This window comes from Pelodiscus sinensis, chromosome 5 (assembly GCF_052426305.1).
Source record: "Pelodiscus sinensis isolate ZL-2025 chromosome 5, ASM5242630v1, whole genome shotgun sequence".
Taxonomy (NCBI): domain Eukaryota; kingdom Metazoa; phylum Chordata; order Testudines; family Trionychidae; genus Pelodiscus; species Pelodiscus sinensis.
Window position 1 is genome coordinate 61,021,230 of NC_143056.1, and position 27,949 is coordinate 61,049,178.

General features: G+C 54.0%; 1 long non-coding RNA gene across 1 annotated transcript; it reads left to right on the forward strand.

Moving 5' to 3' along the window:
• The first annotated feature begins 823 nt into the window (after positions 1–823).
• Positions 824–27,949, forward strand: LOC149524326 (uncharacterized). The gene is made up of 6 exons (XR_016349651.1): positions 824–979; positions 2,856–2,928; positions 11,389–11,475; positions 25,738–25,832; positions 26,708–26,823; positions 27,595–27,949. It is a non-coding gene; the product is annotated as an uncharacterized LOC149524326 (long non-coding RNA).

Here is a 27,949-nt window from a genome sequence, read left to right on the forward strand (position 1 = left end):
TCCTGCGCCGATAGTTTTCTGCTCTATGTAATCCCACCAGTCCGTCTGTGAGGTGGTCTGTTATGAAACCGATACGCTTACTTATTGCCTGCTACCGCAAGTTCCATCAGCCGCGTCGGGGAGACCCTGTCAACAGACATGTGTTTCCCCCCACTCCCCCGTTGCAGAAGTGTATTGCTTGGTCCGTGTGTTTCCCTGAAAATAAGAGAGAGGGGAGCGAAAGAAAAAAAGAAACCTGCCGGGAGAAGAAAAAAGGATGAAGACTAAAAGGAGAAGGTGCATTTTGAGCGAGAAAACTTCTCAGCGTGGAAAGCGGCATGTGTTGAAATTTAGGGTATACGGGCAAGAGAATTCCCTGCAGGAATCTCCCACAGAGATGAACGCAAGCTGGGATATCAGCAATTGCCGTAAATCGTTGTAGAGTTGAAGGCGAAACTGCAGAGCATGCCAATGAAATGTACAATTGTCGGATATAATCTCGGAGGGAGATCCAGAACCTGACACGTGATTAATCTCTTAAATAATTTATCATCGACAGCAAGGAACAAACGGCGTTTAGTTACACTCATATAACTACTCCAAATCAGATGAACTAGTTCCGATTTACACCAGAGTGTAGAACATTTAAAGTTCGAAAGACTCCTGCGGCTTGACACGGGAACCGACTCCACGCCGGAAACCAAGGGCTGGCAATACCAATTAAAAGGGCACGTGCTCTCCGCGTGCCCGAAGCATGTTTGTGCGAATCAGCCAATCAGAAAGAGGCAGAGGGATAGTCATCCAAAGAGAGACACACTTCCGGGAAAAGTAGCCAATCAGAGCGTAGAACGTCCATATAAAAAGAGGCCGAAGACGCCCAGCCCGCCATTTGCCGGTGGGATCCAGAAGCGGAAGGACGGCGACTGGAGAGGTCCGAAAGGTGAAAACTTTCTGGAAAGTAGCGGAGACTCCGAAGCTGCCATTCCCACACAGCTGTTCCGTGAGTATTCCCAGCCCGACCCTGGCTTCGCCCCGCCCCGCCACGCCCCGGCCCGGATCCCGGCCCCGCCCGGGGTCAGGCCGCGCCCCGGCCCGGATCCGGGTCAGGCCGCGCCCCGGCCCGGATCCCGGCCCCGCCCCGCCACGCCCCGGCCCGGATCCCGGCCCCGCCCGGGGCCTGCCTCCGACACGCCCCGCTTCGCCCCGGATCCCGGCCCCGCCCCAGGCCTGGCTCGGCCACGCTCCGCCCCGGATCCTGGCCAGCCCTGGGACTGGACATTGGGTGGAGGGGGGGGTCTACAGCGTCCCTCTGCTCCTCCTTATCCGGCGGGCCTGGAGGGGGGGGCGGGCTGCGGGCGTCCCTCTGCTCCTCCTTACCCGGCGGCCTGGAGGTTGGGGGGGGGGGCTGTGGGTGTCCCTCTGCTCCTCCTTACCCGGCGGCCTGGAGGTTGGTGGGGGGGGGGGGCTGCGGGTGTCCCTCTGCTCCTCCTTACCCGGCGGCCTGGAGGTTGGGGGGGGGGGGGCTGCGGGTGTCCCTCTGCTCCTCCTTACCCGGCGGCCTGGAGGTTGGTGGGGGGGGGGGGCTGCGGGCGTCCCTCTGCTCCTCCTTACCCGGCGGCCTGGAGGTTGGTGGGGGGGGGGCCTGCGGGCGTCCCTCTGCTCCTCCTTACCCGGCGGCCTGGAGGTTGGGGGGGGGGGGCTGCGGGTGTCCCTCTGCTCCTCCTTACCCGGCGGCCTGGAGCTTGGGGGGGCGGGGGGGGGGCCGCGGGTGTCCCTCTGCTCCTCCTTACCCGGCGGCCTAGAGGTTGGGGGGGGGGGGGGCTGCGGGTGTCCCTCTGCTCCTCCTTACCCGGCGGCCTGGAGGTTGGTGGGGGGGGGGGGCTGCGGGTGTCCCTCTGCTCCTTCTTACCTGGCGGGCCTGGAGGGTGGTGGGGGGGGGCCTGCGGGCGTCCCTCTGCTCCTCCTTACCGGGCGGGCCTGGAGGCTGGTGGGGGGGGGCCTGCGGCGTCCCTCTGCTCCTCCTTACCCGGCGGGCCTGGAGGTTGGTGGGGGGGAGCCTGCGGGCATCCCTCTGCTCCTCCTTACCCGGCGGGCCTGGAGGCTGGTGGGGGGGGGCCTGCGGCGTCCCTCTGCTCCTCCTTACCCGGCGGGCCTGGAGGTTGGTGGGGGGGAGCCTGCGGGCATCCCTCTGCTCCTCCTTACCCGGTGGGCCTGGAGGCTGGTGGGGGGGGGCCTGCGGCGTCCCTCTGCTCCTCCTTACCCGGCGGGCCTGGAGGCTGGTGGGGGGGGGCCTGCGGCGTCCCTCTGCTCCTCCTTACCCGGCGGGCCTGGAGGTTGGTGGGGGGGGGCCTGCGGGCATCCCTCTGCTCCTCCTTACCCGGCGGGCCTGGAGGTTGGTGGGGGGGGGCCTGCGGGCGTCCCTCTGCTCCTTCTTACCCGGCGGGCCTGGAGGGTGGTGGGGGGGGGGCCTGCGGGCGCCCCTCTGCTCCTCCTTACCCGGCGGGCCTGGAGGTTGGTGGGGGGGGGGCCTGCGGGCGTCCCTCTGCTCCTCCTTACCCGGCGGGCCTGGAGGTTGGTGGGGGGGGGCCTGCGGGCGTCCCTCTGCTCCTCCTTACCCGGCGGGCCTGGAGGTTGGTGGGGGGGCCTGCGGCGTCCCTCTGCTCCTCCTTACCCGGCGGGCCTGGAGGTTGGTGGGGGGGGAGACTGCGGCGTCCCTCTGCTCCTCCTTACCCTGCGGGCCTGTGACTGTTAAGCCATATTGGTGTCACTGGCCGCTAGCCATTGCTCCTCCTAGTGCCTGTTAATGCAGAATACCTCTCATTAGCCATCTTTTCAGTATTTGTTCTACAGAGTTACTAACCCAGTTTTTTCCCCAGTGTTTTCTCCCAGGTGCTGTTTTCTAGATCTTCTGACCCTGGATCACTGTGGTCTCGAACTGAAGAATTATGGGTAAGGCGCTGCTTGTCTTCCCTTATATCTTCTGCCATTTATGACCTTCAGAAGGTATAGCTTCTCCTTTCCGCTCCTCAATGTCTGCTGTCCCTGATGCCGCTGTTATAGGATGTAGCCACTCTGTTCCCCCTTTCATTCCCTCTCGCTCATTATGCGGTTTAACTGCTCCTTTGCCACCTTCCCTTTCTACTTCTCACGTCCTTCTTCAGTATAGCTGTCCCTTGCACCTTTAACCCTTTCCTACTGTTTGTGTCGTTAGGAGCTGTAGCCACCCCTTTCCTCGCCTTTTCCATTTATCTCCTACAGTGCCTGTTAGTAGGACCTTTCCTTCCTTTCACTCTATGACTGTTTTGCAGTATTGCTACCCTTTCCGCACTTTTCCGTCTCTGCTTCTTCCTATAGCACATTAGGCAATTTAGCAACCCCTTTATTATGTTCCCATTGGCTGATCTTCATGCTCTTCGCAAACCTAACTGTCACTTCCCCCCCTTTCACCGTTTTCATGCTGCATTGGGTGTTAGGCAGCGTAGCCTGACTTTGGAGCGCCTCAGTCTCTGCTTTCTAGTTAGTGCAGGCTGTGCAGCATATTTGCTGCTTGTCTCACTAATGTAGTTTAGCGTCCTGTTCTCCTCCTCAGTCTGCCGCCCCTACTGCCCGTTGACTCTGAGGAGGGGACAGGGCAGCTGTACTGCATATCGCCCACGACAGCATGGAGAGGGTGAAAGGGAGGAGGAGGAGGGGAGGGGTCTCTGTGCCCAGGGGACACTAGAAGCAGGTGGGAGGGGGAGTCTTCTCCCTCTTGAACTCTCTGCTGCCTCTAGTGTCCATTAGGTAGCATAAGTGACCCCTTGCCTTTTCCAACCAGTGCCGCCCCCTACTGGCCGCTGTGCCGCATGGCCTTCTGCCCCCCCCCCCTTCTCCTAGCGCCCATTGTGGGGGAATGACGCCCGTTCCCCTTTCAGTTTTCTGCCCTGAGTGGTGCCTCTTAGGCATTAGAACGGCTTCTTTCCCCTCCTCCCACTGCTAGCTCTAATGCTCGTTGGCTCTGAGGAGGGGAAAAGGCAGATGTACTGCCTAACAGCCAGAATGCCCTGGAGAGGGACTTAGGCGGTGGGCGATGGAGCTTAGTGGGCACTGGGAGCAGCAGCGTACTGTGGGAGACTTTCCCCTTCTTAACTCTCTGCTGCCCCTAGTGTCCATTGGGGAGTGTAAGTGACCCGTCCCTTCTCCAGCGGTGCCCCACCTAGTGGCCAGAGTGAGGTAAACCCTTCCTCTCCCCCCAAATCCCTGCCCCAGCCTCTTTAGTGTCCATTATGCAGGGTAGGCCTCCCTTTTGCTCTTCTCTGCCCTCAGTGGTACCTCTTAGGCATTAGAAACAGAACTTCTCACGTAGGGCTGCCCCAAGTGCCCCCTTAAGGCAGCATAAAGGTCCCTATAGACTCTCCTTGCCCTTCCCTTCACCCCCCCCCTTCTTCCTGTGCGTCACGACTCGGCGCTCTCTAGTGTCCGTCGCGAACTCTGGCGGTTCTTTTCCCCGCTTTCCCCTCTGTTGCCTTGATTTCCCCTTGAACTGTATAAGCGTCCCTTTCTGTCTCTGCAGTCCTTTGCTCCTCCTCCCCGTTATGTGCCTGTCCTCGTGTCCTTCGTCTCTTGTAGTTGTCTTGCACTGTCCCTCCGCTCCTTTCTTCCTATGCTTCCTCCAATGGGCGTTACTCTGCCTAGCCTGCTTTTGCCCTCCTCCCCCTCTGTTGCCTCCAGGGCATGTTGTTCCCTGTATCCGCCCTTTTCTCCCTTGGCCAACTCCTGGCCCTCCTGTGCTTCGTCCAGTCTACCTGCCTCTCCTCCCTTTCACGCTTGGCTCTCTCTAGTGTCCGTTAAAAACTCTGGCAACTCTTTTCCCCACTTTCCCCTCTGTGGCCTTGATTTCCCCTTGAACTGTATAAGCGTCCCCTTCTGTCTGCTCAGTTTTTGCCCCTCCTCCCCGTTATGTAGGAAAGCTGCCTGTTTCCTCTACTGGTGCCCCTAAATCCTCTTAGTCAGTATAGCCACCCCTTTCTCCCTCTCCTGCCCTCATGATCCATTAGGCCTGTAACCCCCCTTTTTTCTACTTTGCTTTGAGCCATACTTAGACTTGGTGAGGTGTAACGTAAGGTCCCCTGTCTCCACTTGTTCTCCCTCTCCCTCCCGCTCTCCCTCTCCCTTTAGTTGGTGTAGCGTGGTATAGTCGTCCTTTGTCCCCCTTCACTCTCTGCTGCCCCTCTGCCCTTTTTGCAATATAGCTGCCCCCTTTTTGCCCCTGTGCCCGTTATGAAATATGGGCCCTCCTTTTCCCTCTTGTCTCGCTTAAGAATCTGTTGCCTGTTATTCAGCCTAACCTCCCTCGCTGCCCTTTGATCCTCTGCGTGCCCTAGTCGGTGTTCTAATGTAGTTTAGCGGCCTGTTCGCCTCCTCAGTCTGCCGCCCCTACTGCCCGTTGACTCTGAGGAGGGGACAGGGCAGCTGTACTGCATATCGCCCACTACAGCATGGAGAGGGTGAAAGGGAGGAGGAGGAGGAGGAGGGAGGGGTCTCTGTGCCCAGGGGACACTAGAAGCAGGTGGGAGGGGGAGTCTTCTCCCTCTTGAATTCTCTGCTGCCTCTATTGTCCATTAGATAGCATAAGTGACCCCTTGCCTTTTCCAACCAGTGCCGCCCCCTACTGGCCGCTGTGCCGCATGGCCTTCTGCCCCCCCCCCTCCTTCTGCTAGCGCCCATTGTGGGGGAATGACGCCCGTTCCCCTTTCAGTTTTCTGCCCTGAGTGGTGCCTCTTAGGCATTAGAACGGCTTCTTTCCCCTCCTCCCTCTGCTAGCTCTAATGCTCGTTGGCTCTGAGGAGGGGAAAAGGCAGATGTACTGCCTAACAGCCAGAATGCCCTGGAGAGGGACTTAGGCGGTGGGCGATGGAGCTTAGTGGGCACTGGGAGCAGCAGCGTACTGTGGGAGACTTTCCCCTTCTTAACTCTCTGCTGCCCCTAGTGTCCATTGGGGAGTGTAAGTGACCCGTCCCTTCTCCAGCGGTGCCCCACCTAGTGGCCAGAGTGAGGTAAACCCTTCCTCTCCCCCCAAATCCCTGCCCCAGCCTCTTTAGTGTCCATTATGCAGGGTAGGCCTCCCTTTTGCACTTCTCTGCCCTCAGTGGTACCTCTTAGGCATTAGAAACAGAACTTCTCATGTAGGGCTGCCCCAAGTGCCCCCTTAAGGCAGCATAAAGGTCCCTATAGACCCTCCTTGCCCTTCTCTTCACCCCCCCATCCCCCCGTTCCTGTGCGTCACGACTCGGCGCTCTCTAATGTCCGTCGCGAACTCTGGCGGTTCTTTTCCCCGCTTTCCCCTCTGTTGCCTTGATTTCCCCTTGAACTGTATAAGCGTCCCTTTCTGTGTCTGCAGTCCTTTGCTCCTCCTCCCCGTTATGTGCCTGTCCTCGTGTCCTTCGTCTCTTGTAGTTGTCTTGCACTGTCCCTCCGCTCCTTTCTTCCTATGCTTCCTCCAATGGGCGTTACTCTGCCTAGCCTGCTTTTGCCCTCCTCCCCCTCTGTTGCCTCCAGGGCATGTTGTTCCCTGTATCCGCCCTTTTCTCCCTTGGCCAACTCCTGGCCCTCCTGTGCTTCGTCCAGTCTACCTGCCTCTCCTCCCTTTCACGCTTGGCTCTCTCTAGTGTCCGTTAAAAACTCTGGCAACTCTTTTCCCCACTTTCCCCTCTGTGGCCTTGATTTCCCCTTGAACTGTATAAGCGTCCCCTTGTGTCTGCTCAGTTTTTGCCCCTCCTCCCCGTTATGTAGGAAAGCTGCCTGTTCCCTCTACTGGTGCCCCTAAATCCTCTTAGTCAGTATAGCCACCCCTTTCTCCCTCTCCTGCCCTCATGATCCATTAGGCCTGTAACCCCCCTTTTTTCTACTTTGCTTTGAGCCATACTTAGACTTGGTGAGGTGTAACATAAGGTCCCCTGTCTCCACTTGTTCTCCCTCTCCCTCCCGCTCTCCCTCTCCTTTTAGTTGGTGTAGCGTGGTATAGTCGTCCTTTGTCCCCCTTCACTCTCTGCTGCCCCTCTGCCCTTTTTGCAATATAGCTGCCCCCTTTTTGCCCCTGTGCCCGTTATGAAATATGGGCCCTCCTTTTTCCCTCTTTTCTCGCTTAAGAATCTGTTGCCTGTTATTCAGCCTAACCTCCCTCGCTGCCCTTTGATCCTCTGCGTGCCCTAGTCGGTGTTCTAATGTAGTTTAGCGGCCTGTTCGCCTCCTCAGTCTGCCGCCCCTACTGCCCGTTGACTCTGAGGAGGGGACAGGGCAGCTGTACTGCATATCGCCCACTACAGCATGGAGAGGGTGAAAGGGAGGAGGAGGAGGAGGAGGGAGGGGTCTCTGTGCCCAGGGGACACTAGAAGCAGGTGGGAGGGGGAGTCTTCTCCCTCTTGAATTCTCTGCTGCCTCTATTGTCCATTAGATAGCATAAGTGACCCCTTGCCTTTTCCAACCAGTGCCGCCCCCTACTGGCCGCTGTGCCGCATGGCCTTCTGCCCCCCCCCTCCTTCTGCTAGCGCCCATTGTGGGGGAATGACGCCCGTTCCCCTTTCAGTTTTCTGCCCTGAGTGGTGCCTCTTAGGCATTAGAACGGCTTCTTTCCCCTCCTCCCTCTGCTAGCTCTAATGCTCGTTGGCTCTGAGGAGGGGAAAAGGCAGATGTACTGCCTAACAGCCAGAATGCCCTGGAGAGGGACTTAGGCGGTGGGCGATGGAGCTTAGTGGGCACTGGGAGCAGCAGCGTACTGTGGGAGACTTTCCCCTTCTTAACTCTCTGCTGCCCCTAGTGTCCATTGGGGAGTGTAAGTGACCCGTCCCTTCTCCAGCGGTGCCCCACCTAGTGGCCAGAGTGAGGTAAACCCTTCCTCTCCCCCCAAATCCCTGCCCCAGCCTCTTTAGTGTCCATTATGCAGGGTAGGCCTCCCTTTTGCACTTCTCTGCCCTCAGTGGTACCTCTTAGGCATTAGAAACAGAACTTCTCACGTAGGGCTGCCCCAAGTGCCCCCTTAAGGCAGCATAAAGGTCCCTATAGACTCTCCTTGCCCTTCCCTTCACCCCCCCCCCCCTTTCTTCCTGTGCGTCACGACTCGGCGCTCTCTAGTGTCCGTCGCGAACTCTGGCGGTTCTTTTCCCCGCTTTCCCCTCTGTTGCCTTGATTTCCCCTTGAACTGTATAAGCGTCCCTTTCTGTCTCTGCAGTCCTTTGCTCCTCCTCCCCGTTATGTGCCTGTCCTCGTGTCCTTCGTCTCTTGTAGTTGTCTTGCACTGTCCCTCCGCTCCTTTCTTCCTATGCTTCCTCCAATGGGCGTTACTCTGCCTAGCCAGCTTTTGCCCTCCTCCCCCTCTGTTGCCTCCAGGGCATGTTGTTCCCTGTATCCGCCCTTTTCTCCCTTGGCCAACTCCTGGCCCTCCTGTGCTTCGTCCAGTCTACCTGCCTCTCCTCCCTTTCACGCTTGGCTCTCTCTAGTGTCCGTTAAAAACTCTGGCAACTCTTTTCCCCACTTTCCCCTCTGTGGCCTTGATTTCCCCTTGAACTGTATAAGCGTCCCCTTCTGTCTGCTCAGTTTTTGCCCCTCCTCCCCGTTATGTAGGAAAGCTGCCTGTTCCCTCTACTGGTGCCCCTAAATCCTCTTAGTCAGTATAGCCACCCCTTTCTCCCTCTCCTGCCCTCATGATCCATTAGGCCTGTAACCCCCCTTTTTTCTACTTTGCTTTGAGCCATACTTAGACTTGGTGAGGTGTAACATAAGGTCCCCTGTCTCCACTTGTTCTCCCTCTCCCTCCCGCTCTCCCTCTCCCTTTAGTTGGTGTAGCGTGGTATAGTCGTCCTTTGTCCCCCTTCACTCTCTGCTGCCCCTCTGCCCTTTTTGCAATATAGCTGCCCCCTTTTTGCCCCTGTGCCCGTTATGAAATATGGGCCCTCCTTTTCCCTCTTTTCTCGCTTAAGAATCTGTTGCCTGTTATTCAGCCTAACCTCCCTCGCTGCCCTTTGATCCTCTGCGTGCCCTAGTCGGTGTTCTAATGTAGTTTAGCGGCCTGTTCGCCTCCTCAGTCTGCCGCCCCTACTGCCCGTTGACTCTGAGGAGGGGACAGGGCAGCTGTACTGCATATCGCCCACTACAGCATGGAGAAGGTGAAAGGGAGGAGGAGGAGGAGGAGGGAGGGGTCTCTGTGCCCAGGGGACACTAGAAGCAGGTGGGAGGGGGAGTCTTCTCCCTCTTGAATTCTCTGCTGCCTCTATTGTCCATTAGATAGCATAAGTGACCCCTTGCCTTTTCCAACCAGTGCCGCCCCCTACTGGCCGCTGTGCCGCATGGCCTTCTGCCCCCCCCTCCTTCTGCTAGCGCCCATTGTGGGGGAATGACGCCCGTTCCCCTTTCAGTTTTCTGCCCTGAGTGGTGCCTCTTAGGCATTAGAACGGCTTCTTTCCCCTCCTCCCTCTGCTAGCTCTAATGCTCGTTGGCTCTGAGGAGGGGAAAAGGCAGATGTACTGCCTAACAGCCAGAATGCCCTGGAGAGGGACTTAGGCGGTGGGCGATGGAGCTTAGTGGGCACTGGGAGCAGCAGCGTACTGTGGGAGACTTTCCCCTTCTTAACTCTCTGCTGCCCCTAGTGTCCATTGGGGAGTGTAAGTGACCCGTCCCTTCTCCAGCGGTGCCCCACCTAGTGGCCAGAGTGAGGTAAACCCTTCCTCTCCCCCCAAATCCCTGCCCCAGCCTCTTTAGTGTCCATTATGCAGGGTAGGCCTCCCTTTTGCACTTCTCTGCCCTCAGTGGTACCTCTTAGGCATTAGAAACAGAACTTCTCACGTAGGGCTGCCCCAAGTGCCCCCTTAAGGCAGCATAAAGGTCCCTATAGACTCTCCTTGCCCTTCCCTTCACCCCCCCCCCCCTTTCTTCCTGTGCGTCACGACTCGGCGCTCTCTAGTGTCCGTCGCGAACTCTGGCGGTTCTTTTCCCCGCTTTCCCCTCTGTTGCCTTGATTTCCCCTTGAACTGTATAAGCGTCCCTTTCTGTCTCTGCAGTCCTTTGCTCCTCCTCCCCGTTATGTGCCTGTCCTCGTGTCCTTCGTCTCTTGTAGTTGTCTTGCACTGTCCCTCCGCTCCTTTCTTCCTATGCTTCCTCCAATGGGCGTTACTCTGCCTAGCCAGCTTTTGCCCTCCTCCCCCTCTGTTGCCTCCAGGGCATGTTGTTCCCTGTATCCGCCCTTTTCTCCCTTGGCCAACTCCTGGCCCTCCTGTGCTTCGTCCAGTCTACCTGCCTCTCCTCCCTTTCACGCTTGGCTCTCTCTAGTGTCCGTTAAAAACTCTGGCAACTCTTTTCCCCACTTTCCCCTCTGTGGCCTTGATTTCCCCTTGAACTGTATAAGCGTCCCTTTCTGTCTCTGCAGTCCTTTGCTCCTCCTCCCCGTTATGTGCCTGTCCTCGTGTCCTTCGTCTCTTGTAGGTGTCTCTCCCTGCCTCTCCGCTCCTTTCTTCCTATGCTTCCTCCAATGCCCCCGTTGTCCCCAAGTGTCCTCCAAGTCACCATAAATCTCTGTAGTAATCCTCTCCTGTCTCCGGTACCTTTTTCGAAGCGTAAACATCCTTTTCCCCCTTTCCTCTCTCTTGCCCCTAGTGTCCATGGAACATATACTCCCTCCTTCCTCATTTTCTTCCTCACTGTGCAGTTTAGGCATCCTTTCCCCTCCTGAGTCAGCTACTTCTAGTGCCCATTGTGTGGATTCGCAGTACTTTTACCGTCTGCTGGCTCTTCCTCTCCTTCTCGCTGTCTGCATATCCCTAGTGCATGTTTTGCAGCCTAGCCTTCTCCGCTTTACACTGTGCCTGTCCTCATATATCCTTCTTTCCATGTAGCTGTCTCTCCCTGTCTCTCCGCCCCCTTTCTTCCTTTGCTTTCTCCAGTGGGCATTATTCCGCACAGCCTACTTTTCAGCTCCTCGCCCTCTGTTGCCTCAGTGGACTTTGTTCAGTGTAGCCGCCATTTTCTCCCTTTGCCATTAGGCAGTGTTAGCGAAACCTCCCCTTCTCAAACAGTGCTGTCCCCTGCTGGCCATTGTGAAGCATGACCTTCCTTCTGCCCTGTCCTCCCTCTAGTGTCCATTATGCGGGAATAGCCGACCCTTTCCCTTTCCCTTTCCTGCCCTCAGAGGTGCCTTTCATGCAATAGAAGTGCCTTTTCCCCCTCTTTCACTTTCCACTGCTCCTAGTGCCCATCAGGGCAGCATAATTGGTTCTTGTGATCCTCTCGTGCCCCTGCTACCTCTTACAAAATGTAGATGTCTCTTTCCCCCTTGCCTGTCTGTTGCTCCTTGTGTCCATTGTGCTTGTAGTCCCTTCTTTCTGCATAGGTGCTCATTTCTAGATTTTCAGCCAGTTTTCTTCTTCTCCGGGCTTCCTGCAGTTTCTTAAGATGGAACGTGATTCCCAGAACTTAAGGCGATAATGGAATTGGCGCATAATCACTGTGGACAACAGCAGAAGAATTGTGGTAAGGCTTCCCTTATCCTTCCTCACTCTTCCTGCCATTTGTGCCCATTTGATGCCCCTTCCACTCTATGGCATTTGCTACCTATAGTGTCTGTAATAGGATGTTGCCACCCTTTCCCTCTTCCTCTCTTGTCCCTTTATTCAGGCATGCAGTGTAGCTTCTCCTTTCCCATTTTCCCTTTTTGCTGGCTCTCATACCCTTCCACTGCGTAACTGCCGCTTATTCCTTTTAACCACCCTCTGCTGCTCCTGCCATCCCTTTCCCCATGTTCCCACTTTATTCCCTCTATAGCACGTAGCACCCATTATTCGGTATGTCTCTTCCTTCCCCCATTCCTTACTCTTAGTGCTCATTTTGCAGTATTGCTGTATTTTCCCTTTTTCCGTCTCTATTTACACTTATTGCATGTGAAGCAGTTTAGCCACCGCTCTCCCCCTTGATTGTTTGCTAACCTTGATGCCTTTCATAAAATATGGCAGCCACGTTTCCCCTCCGCCTCCTTTCTCCCTCTGTATTATAGATTGCGTCCTTTTCCCCCTTTGCTCTCTCCTTTCCCTCAGGCCTTTCCTGAATTACTTAGATTCCCCCCTATACCTTCGATTTCTCTGGTGCCTATTATACAGGTCAGGGATTTTGTTCCTCTCTGCGCATTCTTCTGCCCGTATTGCCCATTATGCTCCATAACCTCTCCTCTCCACACTTGCCTCCTCTCCTGCCACATCCGTCCTTGATCCTCAGCTCTCTAGTCTTTCTGAGATGATATAAGCACCCCAGTAGCCTTGTTGCTCTCAGCTTCACTCTAGTGGCCCTAGTGAAGCATAGCCTCTCTTCTCCTCCTACTGTCCATTAGGGAAAATGGACGCCCTTTTCTCTTACACATGGTGTTCTCCACAAAATGTCAATAAAGTACTAGACATGCTCTGTTGCTGCTTTCACTCTCCATGGCCCATAGTGCCCCCCAGGTCAGCATAAACCCATTATAACCTTTGGAGCCTGGCGACGTCTTACGCGGCTTTACTGCCGCCTTCCCCCTCTCTCTGCTTCCCCTTAGGCCCTTCGTACATTATATAAGTGTTTTTCTCTTTCTTTCTCTCTCTCTTCCCTACTCTATAGACCCCATTAGAAAGCCCAGCCACTCGGTTGCTCTTTCTTTGCCTGCTTCTGTATCTATTACCCGTTAGCCTCCATAGCCAACCCTTTCTTCCACTCCTCCCCCTACGACCTTTCCGGTCGTTAACCACCCCAGAGCTCCTTGATGTCCCTAATCCCTCCTCTACACCTTGCCTGCCCCTTAGGCAGCCTTGTTCCCTTTTCTCCCACCTCCCTCTCTGCTTCCCCGCAGGTCTTTGTGCAATTTACAGGTTGCCCCTATCTTTTTTGGTCTTTTCCCATTGTCTTTCTCTTTCTCCACTCTGTCCCCTAGAGATGCTCCGTCGTGGCCACAGAGAAGTACGGCCTTCCCTCTTCCCCTCTTTTCCTATTGAGCTCCTCGTGCCCATTAGGCATAGTGGGCACCATTATTGGTCTATCCACAGCGCCTCTTAGGTGTTAGGAGTGCCCTGTCCCTGCTTTATCTCTCTGCTGCCCTAGCGCCCACCAGGGCCGCTTAACCCCCTGGAATCCTCTTGTGCCCCTGGAGCCCCTGAGGCAGCCTTGGTGCCTTTTCCCCCTTGATCTCTCTCCTCCACCTCAGGATCTTGAGGCGTTGAGCATTTCATCTTCTCCGGCACCTAATGCCCAGCACATTGCTCGGCCTTTCTTTGCCACCCTCTGCCTCTGTTGCCTATTAGCCTGCATAGCCAGCACGTTTACCCCTTGACTCTTCTCTTCCCCTACGGCCTTTTAGGGCATTGACCTCGCCCGTGCTTCCTGTGTGTGAGGAGATTTAAGGATTCCTCTCAGCTTCCTGCGCTCTGCCACACCCTAGTGGCTACTGTGAAGAACAGCCTTCTTCTCTCTTCCCCTCTTTTCCTATTCTCCTCCTAGTGCCCATTAGGCAAAATGTCTTTGACATTGTGCTGTCCACAGTGCCACTTAGGTACTGGACATTGCCCGTCCCTGCTTTCGCTTTTTATAGCCCATGGCACCCCCAGAGCAGCAGAACACCCATTTTCACCCTCTTTGACTACGGCGGCCCCTTTGGCGGCGTTGCTGCCTTCTTTTCCCTCTCTCCCTCCTTTCCCTCACACTCCTTCTGCATTGCATAGCTGCCCCTCTCTACCTCTCCGCCACCACCTCTGGCCCCTGAGCTCTTTTTTTTAACCAGATTGGCCACTTCCTTTCCCTCTTCTCCCTCTGCTGGCCCTGTTCCCCGCTCTTCAGCATTGCCGCCCTGAGCTCCCCTTGGGCCTTCTGTCTCCTGTAATGGGCTTTACGCAGTATAGCTGCCCTTTCCCTTCCTCAGAGTCAACGGGCTGTAGGGGCCGCAGACTGAGAGGGGAAAAGGGTAGCTATAGTGCGCGACTCGCGGTACGGGAAAGAGAAGGCGCAGGAGGAGTTGCGGGGCAGCTCTGCTGCATAACGGGGATTAGAGGCAACAGAGGGTGGTGAGGCCACAGGGGTGTCCATGTTCCCTAACGGCCACTAGAAGCTGCGATATAGTCAGGGAGCCACGTTGCCCAAACCCTTTACCTGCTACAGGTGCCCCATCTTTCCTTTTGTCTCTTCTCACTCTCTTTGTTTTCCTGTTCCGTCTCTCCTAGAGCCGCTCCCTAGTGGCCACTGAAGTAAAGCCTTCCCTCTTCCCTCTCTTCCTCTTGTGGTCCTCCTCCTGTCCTTCAGGCAAAGTAATCTCCGTTATTCGTCTGTCCACAGTACCCAGTATTTGGTAGAAATTCCACGTATCACCCCTTTCCTCCCACCTGTACACGTGGCTGCCCCTTAGGCACCAACCCACCTCCTTCTCTGCTCCCCTCACGCCTAGCTGTATTTTACAGGTGCCCCCCTGTCTTTCTGTCTGTCTCTTCTCACCGTCTTTCTTTTCTTGTTCTGTTTCTCCTAAAGCCGCACCCTAGTGGTCACTGTAGTAAAGCCTTCCGTCTTCCCCTCTCTTTCTCTTCTCGTCCTCCTCCTGTCCCTTAGGCAAATTAGGCTCCGTTATTCGTCTGTCCGCAGTGCCCTGTATTTGGTAGGAACCCCATGTAACACCCCTTTTCTCCCTCTTGTAAACGTGGCTGCCCCTTTAGGCAGCAACCCACCTCATTCTCTGCTTCCCCTCAGTCTCTTGTGTATTTTACAGGTGCCCCTGTCTTTATTTCTGTCTCTTCTCACTGTCTTTCTTTTCCTGTTCTGTTTCTCTTAAAGCCGCACCCTAGTGGTCACTATAGTAAAGCCTTCCGTCTTCCCCTCTCTTTCTATGCTCGTCCTCCTTCTGTCCTTTAGGCAAAATAGGCTCCGTAATTCGTCTTTCCACAGTGCCCTTTATTTGGTAGAAACGCCATGTAACACCTCTCTTCTCCCTCCTGTACACGTGGCTGCCCCTCAGGTAGCAACCCACCTCCTTCTCTGCTTCGTCTCAGGCCTTTCTTTCTTTTCCTGTTCTCTGTCTCCGCTTTAACCCTCTTTCACTCTGGCGCCCCTTTGGATGGAATTGTTGCCTTCTTTTCCCCCTCTCCCTCCTTCCCCTCACGCCCTTTCTGCATTATGTAGCTGCCCCTCTCTACCTCTCCGCCACCACCTCTGGCCCCTGAGCTATTTTTTTTAACCAGATTGGCCACTTCCTTCCCCTCTTCTCCCTCTGCTGGTCCTGTTCCCCGCTCTTCAGCATTGCCGCCTCGAGCTCCCCTTGGGTCTTCTGTCTCCTGTAATGGGCTTTACGCAGTATAGCTGCCCTTTCCCTTCCTCAGAGTCAACGGGCTGTAGGGGCCGCAGACTGAGAGGGGAAAAGGGTAGCTATACTGCGCGACTCGTGGTATGGGAAAGAGAAGGCGCAGGAGGAGTTGCGGGGCAGCTCTGCTGCATAACGGGGATTAGAGGCAACAGAGGGTGGTGAGGCCACAGGGGTGTCCATGTTCCCTAACGGCCACTAGAAGCTGCGATATACTCAGGGAGCCACTCAGGGAGCCACGTTGCCCAAACCCTTAACCTGCTACAGGTGCCCCTATCTTTCTTTTGGTCTTTCTGACTCTTCTCACTCTTTCTTTTACTGTTCTGTCTCTCCTAGAGCCGCTCCCTAGTAGCCACTGAAGTAATGCCTTCCCTCTTCCCTATTGTGGTCCCCCTCCTGTCCTTTAGGCAAAGTAGTCTCCGTTATTCGTCTGTCCACAGTGCCCGGTATTTGGTAGAAATTCCACGTACCACCCCTTTCCTCCCATCTGTACACGTGGCTGCCCCTTAGTCAGCAAGCCATCTCCCTCTCTGCTTCCCCTCAGGCCTTTGTGTATTTTACAGGTGCCCCTGTCTGTCTTTCTGTCTTTGTCTTTGTTTTCCTTTACTCTGTCTCCGTTTTAACCCTCTTTGACTCGGGCGGCCCCTTTGGTGGCGTTGCTGCCTTCTTTTCCCTCTGTCCCTCTTTCCCCTCACGCCCTTTCTGTATTATCTAGCTGCCCCTCTCTACCTTTCCGCCACCACCTCTGGCCCCTTAGCTCTTTTTTTTTTTTAAAAACCAGATGGGCCACTTCCTTACCCTCTTTTCTCTCTGCTGGCCCTGTTCCCCGCTCCTCAGCGTTGCCGCCCCGAGCTCCCCTTGGGCTTTCTGTCTCCTGTAATGGGCTTTACGCAGGATAGCTGCCCTTTCCCTTCCTCAGAGTCAACGGGCTGTAGGGGCCATTATCTGTGGGAAATAGGTCATTGGAGGGATGATAGGAGTTACTATAGAGAACTTTCTGGGTGTCTGGCTGATGAGTCTTGCCCACATGCTCAGGGTTTAGCTGATCGCCATATTTGGGGTCGGGAAGGAATTTTCCTCCAGGGTAGATTGGCAGAGACCCTGGAGGTTTTTCGCCTTCCTCTGTAGCATAGGGCACAGATCACAGCTGGAGGATTCTCTGCATGTTGGGGCCTTCAAAGTATTTGAAGGCTTCAATATCTGAGATCTAGGTGAGAGGATTATTCTAAGAGGCGTAGGTGAGACTCTGTGGCCTGCACTGTGCAGGGGGTCAGACTAGATGATCATATCGGTCCCTTCTGACCTTAAAGTCTATGAGGCCGCAGACTGAGAGGGGAAAAGGGTAGCTACACTGCATGACGCCCAGGTTGGGAAAGAGAAGGCACAGGAGGAGTGGCGGGGCAGCTCTGCTGCATAACGGGGATTAGGGGCAACAAAGGGTGATGACGCCGCAGGGGTGTCCATGTTCCCTAACGGCCACTACAAGCTGCGATATAGTCAGGGAGCCAAGTTGCCCAAACCCTTTACCTGCTACAAGTGCCTCTGTCTTTCTTTTTGTCTTTCCTCACTATCTTTGTTTTCCTGTTGTGTGTCTCCTAGAGCCGCTCCCTAGTAGCCACTGAAGTAAAGCCTTCCCACTTCCCCTCTCTTCCTATTATTGTCTTCCTCCTGTCCTTTAGGCAAATTAGGCTCCGTTATTCGTCTGTCCGCAGTGCCCTGTATTTGGTAGGAACCCCATGTAACACCCCTTTTCTCCCTCTTGTAAACGTGGCTGCCCCTTTAGGCAGCAACCCACCTCATACTCTGGTTCCCCTCAGTCTCTTGTGTATTTTACGGGTGCCCCTGTCTTTATTTCTGTCTCTTCTCACTGTCTTTCTTTTCCTGTTCTGTTTCTCTTAAAGCCGCACCCTAGTGGTCACTATAGTAAAGCCTTCCGTCTTCCCCTCTCTTTCTATGCTCGTCCTCCTTCTGTCCTTTAGGCAAAATAGGCTCCGTAATTCGTCTTTCCACAGTGCCCTTTATTTGGTAGAAACGCCATGTAACACCTCTCTTCTCCCTCCTGTACACGTGGCTGCCCCTCAGGTAGCAACCCACCTCCTTCTCTGCTTCGTCTCAGGCCTTTCTTTCTTTTCCTGTTCTCTGTCTCCGCTTTAACCCTCTTTCACTCTGGCGCCCCTTTGGATGGAATTGTTGCCTTCTTTTCCCCCTCTCCCTCCTTCCCCTCACGCCCTTTCTGCATTATGTAGCTGCCCCTCTCTACCTCTCCGCCACCACCTCTGGCCCCTGAGCTATTTTTTTTAACCAGATTGGCCACTTCCTTCCCCTCTTCTCCCTCTGCTGGTCCTGTTCCCCGCTCTTCAGCATTGCCGCCTCGAGCTCCCCTTGGGTCTTCTGTCTCCTGTAATGGGCTTTACGCAGTATAGCTGCCCTTTCCCTTCCTCAGAGTCAACGGGCTGTAGGGGCCGCAGACTGAGAGGGGAAAAGGGTAGCTATACTGCGCGACTCGTGGTATGGGAAAGAGAAGGCGCAGGAGGAGTTGCGGGGCAGCTCTGCTGCATAACGGGGATTAGAGGCAACAGAGGGTGGTGAGGCCACAGGGGTGTCCATGTTCCCTAACGGCCACTAGAAGCTGTGATATAGTCAGGGAGCCACGTTGCCCAAACCCTTTACCTGCTACAGGTGCCCCTATCTTTCCTTTTGTCTCTTCTCACTCTCTTTGTTTTCCTGTTCCGTCTCTCCTAGAGCCGCTCCCCAGTGGCCACTGAAGTAAAGCCTTCCCTCTTCCCTCTCTTCCTCTTGTGGTCCTCCTCCTGTCCTTCAGGCAAAGTAATCTCCGTTATTCGTCTGTCCACAGTACCCAGTATTTGGTAGAAATTCCACGTATCACGCCTTTCCTCCCACCTGTACACTTGGCTGCCCCTTAGACACCAACCCACCTCCTTCTCTGCTCCCCTCACGCCTAGCTGTATTTTACAGGTGCCCCTGTCTTTCTGTCTGTCTCTTCTCACCGTCTTTCTTTTCTTGTTCTGTTTCTCCTAAAGCCGCACCCTAGTGGTCACTGTAGTAAAGCCTTCCGTCTTCCCCTCTCTTTCTGTTCTCGTCCTCCTCCTGTCCCTTAGGCAAAATAGGCTTCGTAATTGGTCTTTCCACAGTGCCCTGTATTTGGTAGAAACGCCATGTAACACCTCTCTTCTCCCTCCTGTACACTTGGCTGCCCCTCAGGCAGCAACCCACCTCCTTCTCTGCTTCCCCTCAGGCCTTTCTTTCTTTTCCTGTTCTCTGTCTCCACTTTAACCCGCTTTCACTCCGGCGGCCCTTTGGATGGACTTGTTTCCTTCTTTTCCCCCTCTCCCTCCTTCCCCTCACGCCCTTTCTGCATTATGTAGGTGCCCCTCTCTACCTCTCCGCCACCACCTTTGGCCCCTGAGCTCTTTTTTTTTTAACCAGATTGGCCATTTCCTTTGCCTCTTCTCCCTCTGCTGGCCCTGTTCCCCGCTCTTCAGCATTGCCGCCCCGAGCTCCCCTTGGGCCTTCTGTCTCCTGTAATGGGCTTTACGCAGTATAGCTGCCCTTTCCCTTCCTCAGAGTCAACGGGCTGTAGGGGCCGCAGACTGAGAGGGGAAAAGGGTAGCTATACTGCGCGACTCGCGGTATGGGAAAGAGAAGGCGCAGGAGGAGTTGCGGGGCAGCTCTGTTGCATAACGGGGATTAGAGGCAACAGAGGGTGGTGAGGCCACAGGGGTGTCCATGTTCCCTAACGGCCACTAGAAGCTGCGATATACTCAGGGAGCCACGTTGCCCAAACCCTTAACCTGCTACAGGTGCCCCTATCTTTCTTTTGGTCTTTCTGACTCTTCTCACTCTTTGTTTTCCTGTTCTGTCTCTCCTAGAGCCGCTCCCTAGTAGCCACTGAAGTAAAGCCTTCCCTCTTCCCTATTGTGGTCCCCCTCCTGTCCTTTAGGCAAAGTAGTCTCCGTTATTCGTCTGTCCACAGTGCCCGGTATTTGTTAGAAATTCCACGTACCACCCCTTTCCTCCCATCTGTACACGTGGCTGCCCCTTAGTCAGCAAGCCATCTCCCTCTCTGCTTCCCCTCAGGCCTTTGTGTATTTTACAGGTGCCCCTGTCTGTCTTTCTGTCTTTGTCTTTGTTTTCCTTTACTCTGTCTCCGTTTTAACCCTCTTTGACTCGGGCGGCCCCTTTGGTGGCGTTGCTGCCTTCTTTTCCCTCTGTCCCTCTTTCCCCTCACGCTCGTTCTGTATTATCTAGCTGCCCCTCTCTACCTTTCCGCCACCACCTCTGGCCCCTTAGCTCTTTTTTTTTTTTTAAACCAGATGGGCCACTTCCTTCCCCTCTTTTCTCTCTGCTGGCCCTGTTCCCCGCTCTTCAGCGTTGCCGCCCCGAGCTCCCCTTGGGCCTTCTGTCTCCTGTAATGGGCTTTACGCAGGATAGCTGCCCTTTCCCTTCCTCAGAGTCAACGGGCTGTAGGGGCCATTATCAGTGGGAAATAGGTCATTGGAGGGATGATAGGAGTTACTAGAGAGAACTTTCTGGGTGTCTGGCTGATGAGTCTTGCCCACATGCTCAGGGTTTAGCTGATCGCCATATTTGGGGTCGGGAAGGAATTTTCCTCCAGGGTAGATTGGCAGAGACCCTGGAGGTTTTTCGCCTTCCTCTGTAGCATAGGGCACAGATCACAGCTGGAGGATTCTCTGCATGTTGGGGCCTTCAAAGTATTTGAAGGCTTCAATATCTGAGATATAGGTGAGAGGATTATTCTAAGAGGTGTAGGTGAGACTCTGTGGCCTGCACTGTGCAGGGGGTCAGACTAGATGATCACATCGGTCCCTTCTGACCTTAAAGTCTATGAGGCCGCAGACTGAGAGGGGAAAAGGGTAGCTACACTGCATGACGCCCGGGTTGGGAAAGAGAAGGCGCAGGAGGAGTGGCGGGGCAGCTCTGCTGCATAACGGGGATTAGGGGCAACAAAGGGTGATGACGCCGCAGGGGTGTCCATGTTCCCTAACGGCCACTACAAGCTGCGATATAGTCAGGGAGCCAAGTTGCCCAAACCCTTTACCTGCTACAAGTGCCCCTGTCTTTCTTTTTGTCTTTCCTCACTATCTTTGTTTTCCTGTTCTGTCTCTCCTAGAGCCGCTCCCTACTAGCCACTGAAGTAAAGCCTTCCCACTTCCCCTCTCTTCCTATTATTGTCTTCCTCCTGTCCTTTAGGCAAATTAGGCTCCGTTATTCGTCTGTCCGCAGTGCCCTGTATTTGGTAGGAACCCCATGTAACACCCCTTTTCTCCCTCTTGTAAACGTGGCTGCCCCTTTAGGCAGCAACCCACCTCATTCTCTGCTTCCCCTCAGTCTCTTGTGTATTTTACAGGTGCCCCTGTCTTTATTTCTGTCTCTTCTCACTGTCTTTCTTTTCCTGTTCTGTTTCTCTTAAAGCCGCACCCTAGTGGTCACTATAGTAAAGCCTTCCGTCTTCCCCTCTCTTTCTATGCTCGTCCTCCTTCTGTCCTTTAGGCAAAATAGGCTCCGTAATTCGTCTTTCCACAGTGCCCTTTATTTGGTAGAAACGCCATGTAACACCTCTCTTCTCCCTCCTGTACACGTGGCTGCCCCTCAGGTAGCAACCCACCTCCTTCTCTGCTTCGTCTCAGGCCTTTCTTTCTTTTCCTGTTCTCTGTCTCCGCTTTAACCCTCTTTCACTCTGGCGCCCCTTTGGATGGAATTGTTGCCTTCTTTTCCCCCTCTCCCTCCTTCCCCTCACGCCCTTTCTGCATTATGTAGCTGCCCCTCTCTACCTCTCCGCCACCACCTCTGGCCCCTGAGCTATTTTTTTTAACCAGATTGGCCACTTCCTTCCCCTCTTCTCCCTCTGCTGGTCCTGTTCCCCGCTCTTCAGCATTGCCGCCTCGAGCTCCCCTTGGGTCTTCTGTCTCCTGTAATGGGCTTTACGCAGTATAGCTGCCCTTTCCCTTCCTCAGAGTCAACGGGCTGTAGGGGCCGCAGACTGAGAGGGGAAAAGGGTAGCTATACTGCGCGACTCGTGGTATGGGAAAGAGAAGGCGCAGGAGGAGTTGCGGGGCAGCTCTGCTGCATAACGGGGATTAGAGGCAACAGAGGGTGGTGAGGCCACAGGGGTGTCCATGTTCCCTAACGGCCACTAGAAGCTGCGATATAGTCAGGGAGCCACGTTGCCCAAACCCTTTACCTGCTACAGGTGCCCCTATCTTTCCTTTTGTCTCTTCTCACTCTCTTTGTTTTCCTGTTCCGTCTCTCCTAGAGCCGCTCCCTAGTGGCCACTGAAGTAAAGCCTTCCCTCTTCCCTCTCTTCCTCTTGTGGTCCTCCTCCTGTCCTTCAGGCAAAGTAATCTCCGTTATTCGTCTGTCCACAGTACCCAGTATTTGGTAGAAATTCCACGTATCACCCCTTTCCTCCCACCTGTACACGTGGCTGCCCCTTAGGCACCAACCCACCTCCTTCTCTGCTCCCCTCACGCCTAGCTGTATTTTACAGGTGCCCCTGTCTTTCTGTCTGTCTCTTCTCACCGTCTTTCTTTTCTTGTTCTGTTTCTCCTAAAGCCGCACCCTAGTGGTCACTGTAGTAAAGCCTTCCGTCTTCCCCTCTCTTTCTGTTCTCGTCCTCCTCCTGTCCCTTAGGCAAAATAGGCTTCGTAATTGGTCTTTCCACAGTGCCCTGTATTTGGTAGAAACGCCATGTAACACGTCTCTTCTCCCTCCTGTACACTTGGCTGCCCCTCAGGCAGCAACCCACCTCCTTCTCTGCTTCCCCTCAGGCCTTTCTTTCTTTTCCTGTTCTCTGTCTCCACTTTAACCCGCTTTCACTCCGGCGGCCCTTTGGATGGACTTGTTTCCTTCTTTTCCCCCTCTCCCTCCTTCCCCTCACGCCCTTTCTGCATTATGTAGGTGCCCCTCTCTACCTCTCCGCCACCACCTTTGGCCCCTGAGCTCTTTTTTTTTTAACCAGATTGGCCATTTCCTTTGCCTCTTCTCCCTCTGCTGGCCCTGTTCCCCGCTCTTCAGCATTGCCGCCCCGAGCTCCCCTTGGGCCTTCTGTCTCCTGTAATGGGCTTTACGCAGTATAGCTGCCCTTTCCCTTCCTCAGAGTCAACGGGCTGTAGGGGCCGCAGACTGAGAGGGGAAAAGGGTAGCTATACTGCGCGACTCGCGGTATGGGAAAGAGAAGGCGCAGGAGGAGTTGCGGGGCAGCTCTGCTGCATAACGGGGATTAGAGGCAACAGAGGGTGGTGAGGCCACAGGGGTGTCCATGTTCCCTAACGGCCACTAGAAGCTGCGATATACTCAGGGAGCCACGTTGCCCAAACCCTTAACCTGCTACAGGTGCCCCTATCTTTCTTTTGGTCTTTCTGACTCTTCTCACTCTTTGTTTTCCTGTTCTGTCTCTCCTAGAGCCGCTCCCTAGTAGCCACTGAAGTAAAGCCTTCCCTCTTCCCTATTGTGGTCCCCCTCCTGTCCTTTAGGCAAAGTAGTCTCCGTTATTCGTCTGTCCACAGTGCCCGGTATTTGTTAGAAATTCCACGTACCACCCCTTTCCTCCCATCTGTACACGTGGCTGCCCCTTAGTCAGCAAGCCATCTCCCTCTCTGCTTCCCCTCAGGCCTTTGTGTATTTTACAGGTGCCCCTGTCTGTCTTTCTGTCTTTGTCTTTGTTTTCCTTTACTCTGTCTCCGTTTTAACCCTCTTTGACTCGGGCGGCCCCTTTGGTGGCGTTGCTGCCTTCTTTTCCCTCTGTCCCTCTTTCCCCTCATGCTCGTTCTGTATTATCTAGCTGCCCCTCTCTACCTTTCCGCCACCACCTCTGGCCCCTTAGCTCTTTTTTTTTTTTTTAAACCAGATGGGCCACTTCCTTCCCCTCTTTTCTCTCTGCTGGCCCTGTTCCCCGCTCTTCAGCGTTGCCGCCCCGAGCTCCCCTTGGGCCTTCTGTTTCCTGTAATGGGCTTTACGCAGGATAGCTGCCCTTTCCCTTCCTCAGAGTCAACGGGCTGTAGGGGCCATTATCTGTGGGAAATAGGTCATTGGAGGGATGATAGGAGTTACTATAGAGAACTTTCTGGGTGTCTGGCTGATGAGTCTTGCCCACATGCTCAGGGTTTAGCTGATCGCCATATTTGGGGTCGGGAAGGAATTTTCCTCCAGGGTAGATTGGCAGAGACCCTGGAGGTTTTTCGCCTTCCTCTGTAGCATGGGGCACAGATCACAGCTGGAGGATTCTCTGCATGTTGGGGCCTTCAAAGTATTTGAAGGCTTCAATATCTGAGATCTAGGTGAGAGGATTATTCTAAGAGGCGTAGGTGAGACTCTGTGGCCTGCACTGTGCAGGGGGTCAGACTAGATGATCATATCGGTCCCTTCTGACCTTAAAGTCTATGAGGCCGCAGACTGAGAGGGGAAAAGGGTAGCTACACTGCATGACGCCCGGTATGGGAAAGAGAAGGCGCAGGAGGAGTGGCGGGGCAGCTCTGCTGCATAACGGGGATTAGGGGCAACAGAGGGTGATGACGCCGCAGAGGTGTCCATGTTCCCTAACGGCCACTATAAGCTGCGATATAGTCAGGGAGCCATTATCAGTGGGAAATAGGTCATTGGAGGGATGATAGGAGTTACTAGAGAGAACTTTCTGGGTGTCTGGCTGATGAGTCTTGCCCACATGCTCAGGGTTTAGCTGATCGCCATATTTGGGGTCGGGAAGGAATTTTCCTCCAGGGTAGATTGGCAGAGACCCTGGAGGTTTTTCGCCTTCCTCTGTAGCATGGGGCACAGATCACAGCTGGAGGATTCTCTGCATGTTGGGGCCTTCAAAGTATTTGAAGGCTTCAATATCTGAGATCTAGGTGAGAGGATTATTCTAAGAGGCGTAGGTGAGACTCTGTGGCCTGCACTGTGCAGGGGGTCAGACTAGATGATCATATCGGTCCCTTCTGACCTTAAAGTCTATGAGGCCGCAGACTGAGAGGGGAAAAGGGTAGCTACACTGCATGACGCCCGGTATGGGAAAGAGAAGGCGCAGGAGGAGTGGCGGGGCAGCTCTGCTGCATAACGGGGATTAGGGGCAACAGAGGGTGATGACGCCGCAGAGGTGTCCATGTTCCCTAACGGCCACTATAAGCTGCGATATAGTCAGGGAGCCATTATCAGTGGGAAATAGGTCATTGGAGGGATGATAGGAGTTACTAGAGAGAACTTTCTGGGTGTCTGGCTGATGAGTCTTGCCCACATGCTCAGGGTTTAGCTGATCGCCATATTTGGGGTCGGGAAGGAATTTTCCTCCAGGGTAGATTGGCAGAGACCCTGGAGGTTTTTCGCCTTCCTCTGTAGCATGGGGCACAGATCACAGCTGGAGGATTCTCTGCATGTTGGGGCCTTCAAAGTATTTGAAGGCTTCAATATCTGAGATATAGGTGAGAGGATTATTCTAAGAGGCGTAGGTGAGACTCTGTGGCCTGCACTGTGCAGGGGGTCAGACTAGATGATCATATCGGTCCCTTCTGACCTTAAAGTCTATGAGGCCGCAGACTGAGAGGGGAAAAGGGTAGCTACACTGCATGACGCCCGGTATGGGAAAGAGAAGGCGCAGGAGGAGTGGCGGGGCAGCTCTGCTGCATAACGGGGATTAGGGGCAACAGAGGGTGATGACGCCGCAGGGGTGTCCATGTTCCCTAACGGCCACTATAAGCTGCGATATAGTCAGGGAGCCAAGTTGCCCAAACCCTTTACCTGCTACAAGTGCCCCTGTCTTCCTTTTTGTCTTTCCTCACTATCTTTGTTTTCCTGTTCTGTCTCTCCTAGAGCCGCTCCCTAGTAGCCACTGAAGTAAAGCCTTCCCTCTTCCCCTCTCTTCCTATTATTGTCTTCCTCCTGTCCTTTAGGCAAATTAGGCTCCGTTATTCGTCTGTCCGCAGTGCCCTGTATTTGGTAGGAACCCCATGTAACACCCCTTTTCTCCCTCTTGTAAACGTGGCTGCCCCTTTAGGCAGCAACCCACCTCATTCTCTGCTTCCCCTCAGTCTCTTGTGTATTTTACAGGTGCCCCTGTCTTTATTTCTGTCTCTTCTCACTGTCTTTCTTTTCCTGTTCTGTTTCTCTTAAAGCCGCACCCTAGTGGTCACTGTAGTAAAGCCTTCCGTCTTCCCCTCTTTTCCTGTTGTCCTCCTCGTGTCCAACCACTTCCTCCTCTTCACCCTCTTGCGTCAACTGTGCAGTCTGATACCCAACATGACCGCTGGCGTTCCCTTGTGCTTGTTGACTGAGAGGTGGTGGAAAGTACAGCTCTTACTGCATAATGCCCAGCTTTGGTTGCAGAGAGCAAAAGCAAGGGTGTCTTCCCTTGTAGGTGGGGGATTCAACATTTTCAGCCTTTTTTTTTGTTTGGTTGCACTCTGCAGTTGTCCAGGATCTTTAAGGACACATGGTGCCCGGGACTGCATGCTTTGATGAAATTGATGCCCCAATCGGTGTGGACTAGCATAGAAGAATTATGGTAAGGCTGCTGGTTTTCACTGCATACGTCTTCTGCCATTGGTGCCTTTTGGGAGGTACAGCTGCCCCCCTCCACTCCTCCGTGTCTGCTACTGTGCTTGTTATGCAGTATAGCTTTTCTTTCCCGCCTTCCCTCTGTGCGCTGCCCCTCATGCCCTTCCTCACGATAGCTTCCCCTTGCCCCTTTTGTCCTTTGCTGCTGTAGCTATCTCTTCCCCGCTTTTTCCCTCTGTTACTGCTAGTTCCCATTTTGCAGTATTGCTACCCTTCCTCCCCTTTGCACTCTCTTGTCTCCCTGTTGTAGGCAATGCCGCCCCTTTTCTGTTTTCCCACACTCCTGACCTTCACAAAAGATAGCGGCTTCTTGCTTCGTTTCTCCCTCTACGTCCCCTTTTGGCAGTTAGGCGGCGTAGTCTCCCTTTTGGCTGGGAGTGCTCCAGTCTGCCTGTTAACCGTAACCTGTAAGTTATCATCTGCTAAGGGTGATACTTACTGGTTTACCAGTTAACCATTTACATCCCTGCCCAGAAGTAGACACGGTACTTCAGCTGAGGCCCTTAAGTGCTGAGCAGAGTGGAAGAATTACTTATAACAAACCAGTTTTGTCAGAGCAGCTACAATAGCCAGGCATATGGGTGACTTCCTGCCTGAAATAAGTTCTTCTCTCGGCCCACGGTTTTCTCGTAGTAGTGCCATTTTAGCAAACGAAACCCATTTTTGTTTTTAGCCATCAGAACATTACCTGCTACTAGTTGTTGCTGTAGGGTGACATTTGGCCCCAGCAGCTGCCTTCATGTGTGCACTAGTGAGCTTTCCACGTAGAAATGTGTCTTGGACTTCAGAGTCATTGCTGCCAATGCTGAAATGGTGTTTCAGGGCCCCTCAGGAGATGCGTCCAAACGCCGAACAGCCCTCCAACAGCTTACGGCGGCGGGTCGGCGACCTTTTCAAACAACATCAAAATTCAGAGCAAGCGGTCAACCAAGAGCCGTGTAAGAAAGCACGTTTGCATGACTGAAAATACACAGCTTAATATTATTGATAATTGATGAGATGATTAATAGCAGAAATGAAACCTTGTCCTTTCAGACTTTATTTAATGGGACTTCTGCACCCCCACATACACAAGCAGCGCAAGTCAGGGTTGGCGTGTATGAGGGGGCTCAGGGAAGGGGCCCTGATTGGCCTGGGGACGGCAGGGCCTCTGCAGTCTGGATCTGGCCCGCAGGGGCTCTCTTGCCCCCACCCCTGGTCTGAATCATTGTTGCTGAGCAGATTTAACACCACCACGTTCAGTGCCAGAAGGTTCCGGGTGTAGAGTTTGGGGCTCTGCTCCAGTTGGTTCAATCTTGGTTGGTGGGGTTACAGTCCGTGAGGTGAGGGCAAGCTGGCAGGACAGCTGCTTTTCTAAGGGCCACGAGTCTTGTGTGAGCTGGGAGAAGCTGAGCTCAGGAGCAGAGAGCAGGCTGTCGTCCCTCACGCTGAAGCACTTTGCAGCAGCTTAATGATACTGTTAACCCTCCAGCGGGGAATGTGGGCAATGCTCATTATAACACAGGGAAAAATAACTTGTTCTGTTTTAAGTGTACACTTGGAATGTTGTTTGGATTTTAGCCATGCTGTTCTAGTTAACTTCCTCAGCTAGTGCGTGTCATCAGCTTTTCCTTAAATGTATCAATGGGAAAAGAGTCATTTCTATTTTGTTGTTCCCTGTTCTTGTATTCTAACGGGATTTTCTTTCCATCTGTATATTTGTGACGTAGCTAACTGATTGACCAGTCAAGGAGCTGAGTGTCTAGCAGCGATGCCCAGCAGAGGAAGAGTCTGCGTGGATTCCCCTTGAGGATTTCTACGAGCCGGTGGAGGGATGATGTTTCAGACTCAGCAAATGGTGCAGATCTGAGACTTAGGAGAACTAAACCCAAGCTTTTGGATCTCCTACTTTCTTCTTGCTGTGTTTTCTGTGGAATGGACCGTTCGAATGTTACTTGGGGTTTTCTCTTTCTTACGTTTATTGTCACTGTCAAGTGTATGGTTACAAAATAGCTGTGTTACGTTGTAAAATTTAGATGATGAAATCTTATGGTGATGAAACAAGAAATACATTTAATTAAATAA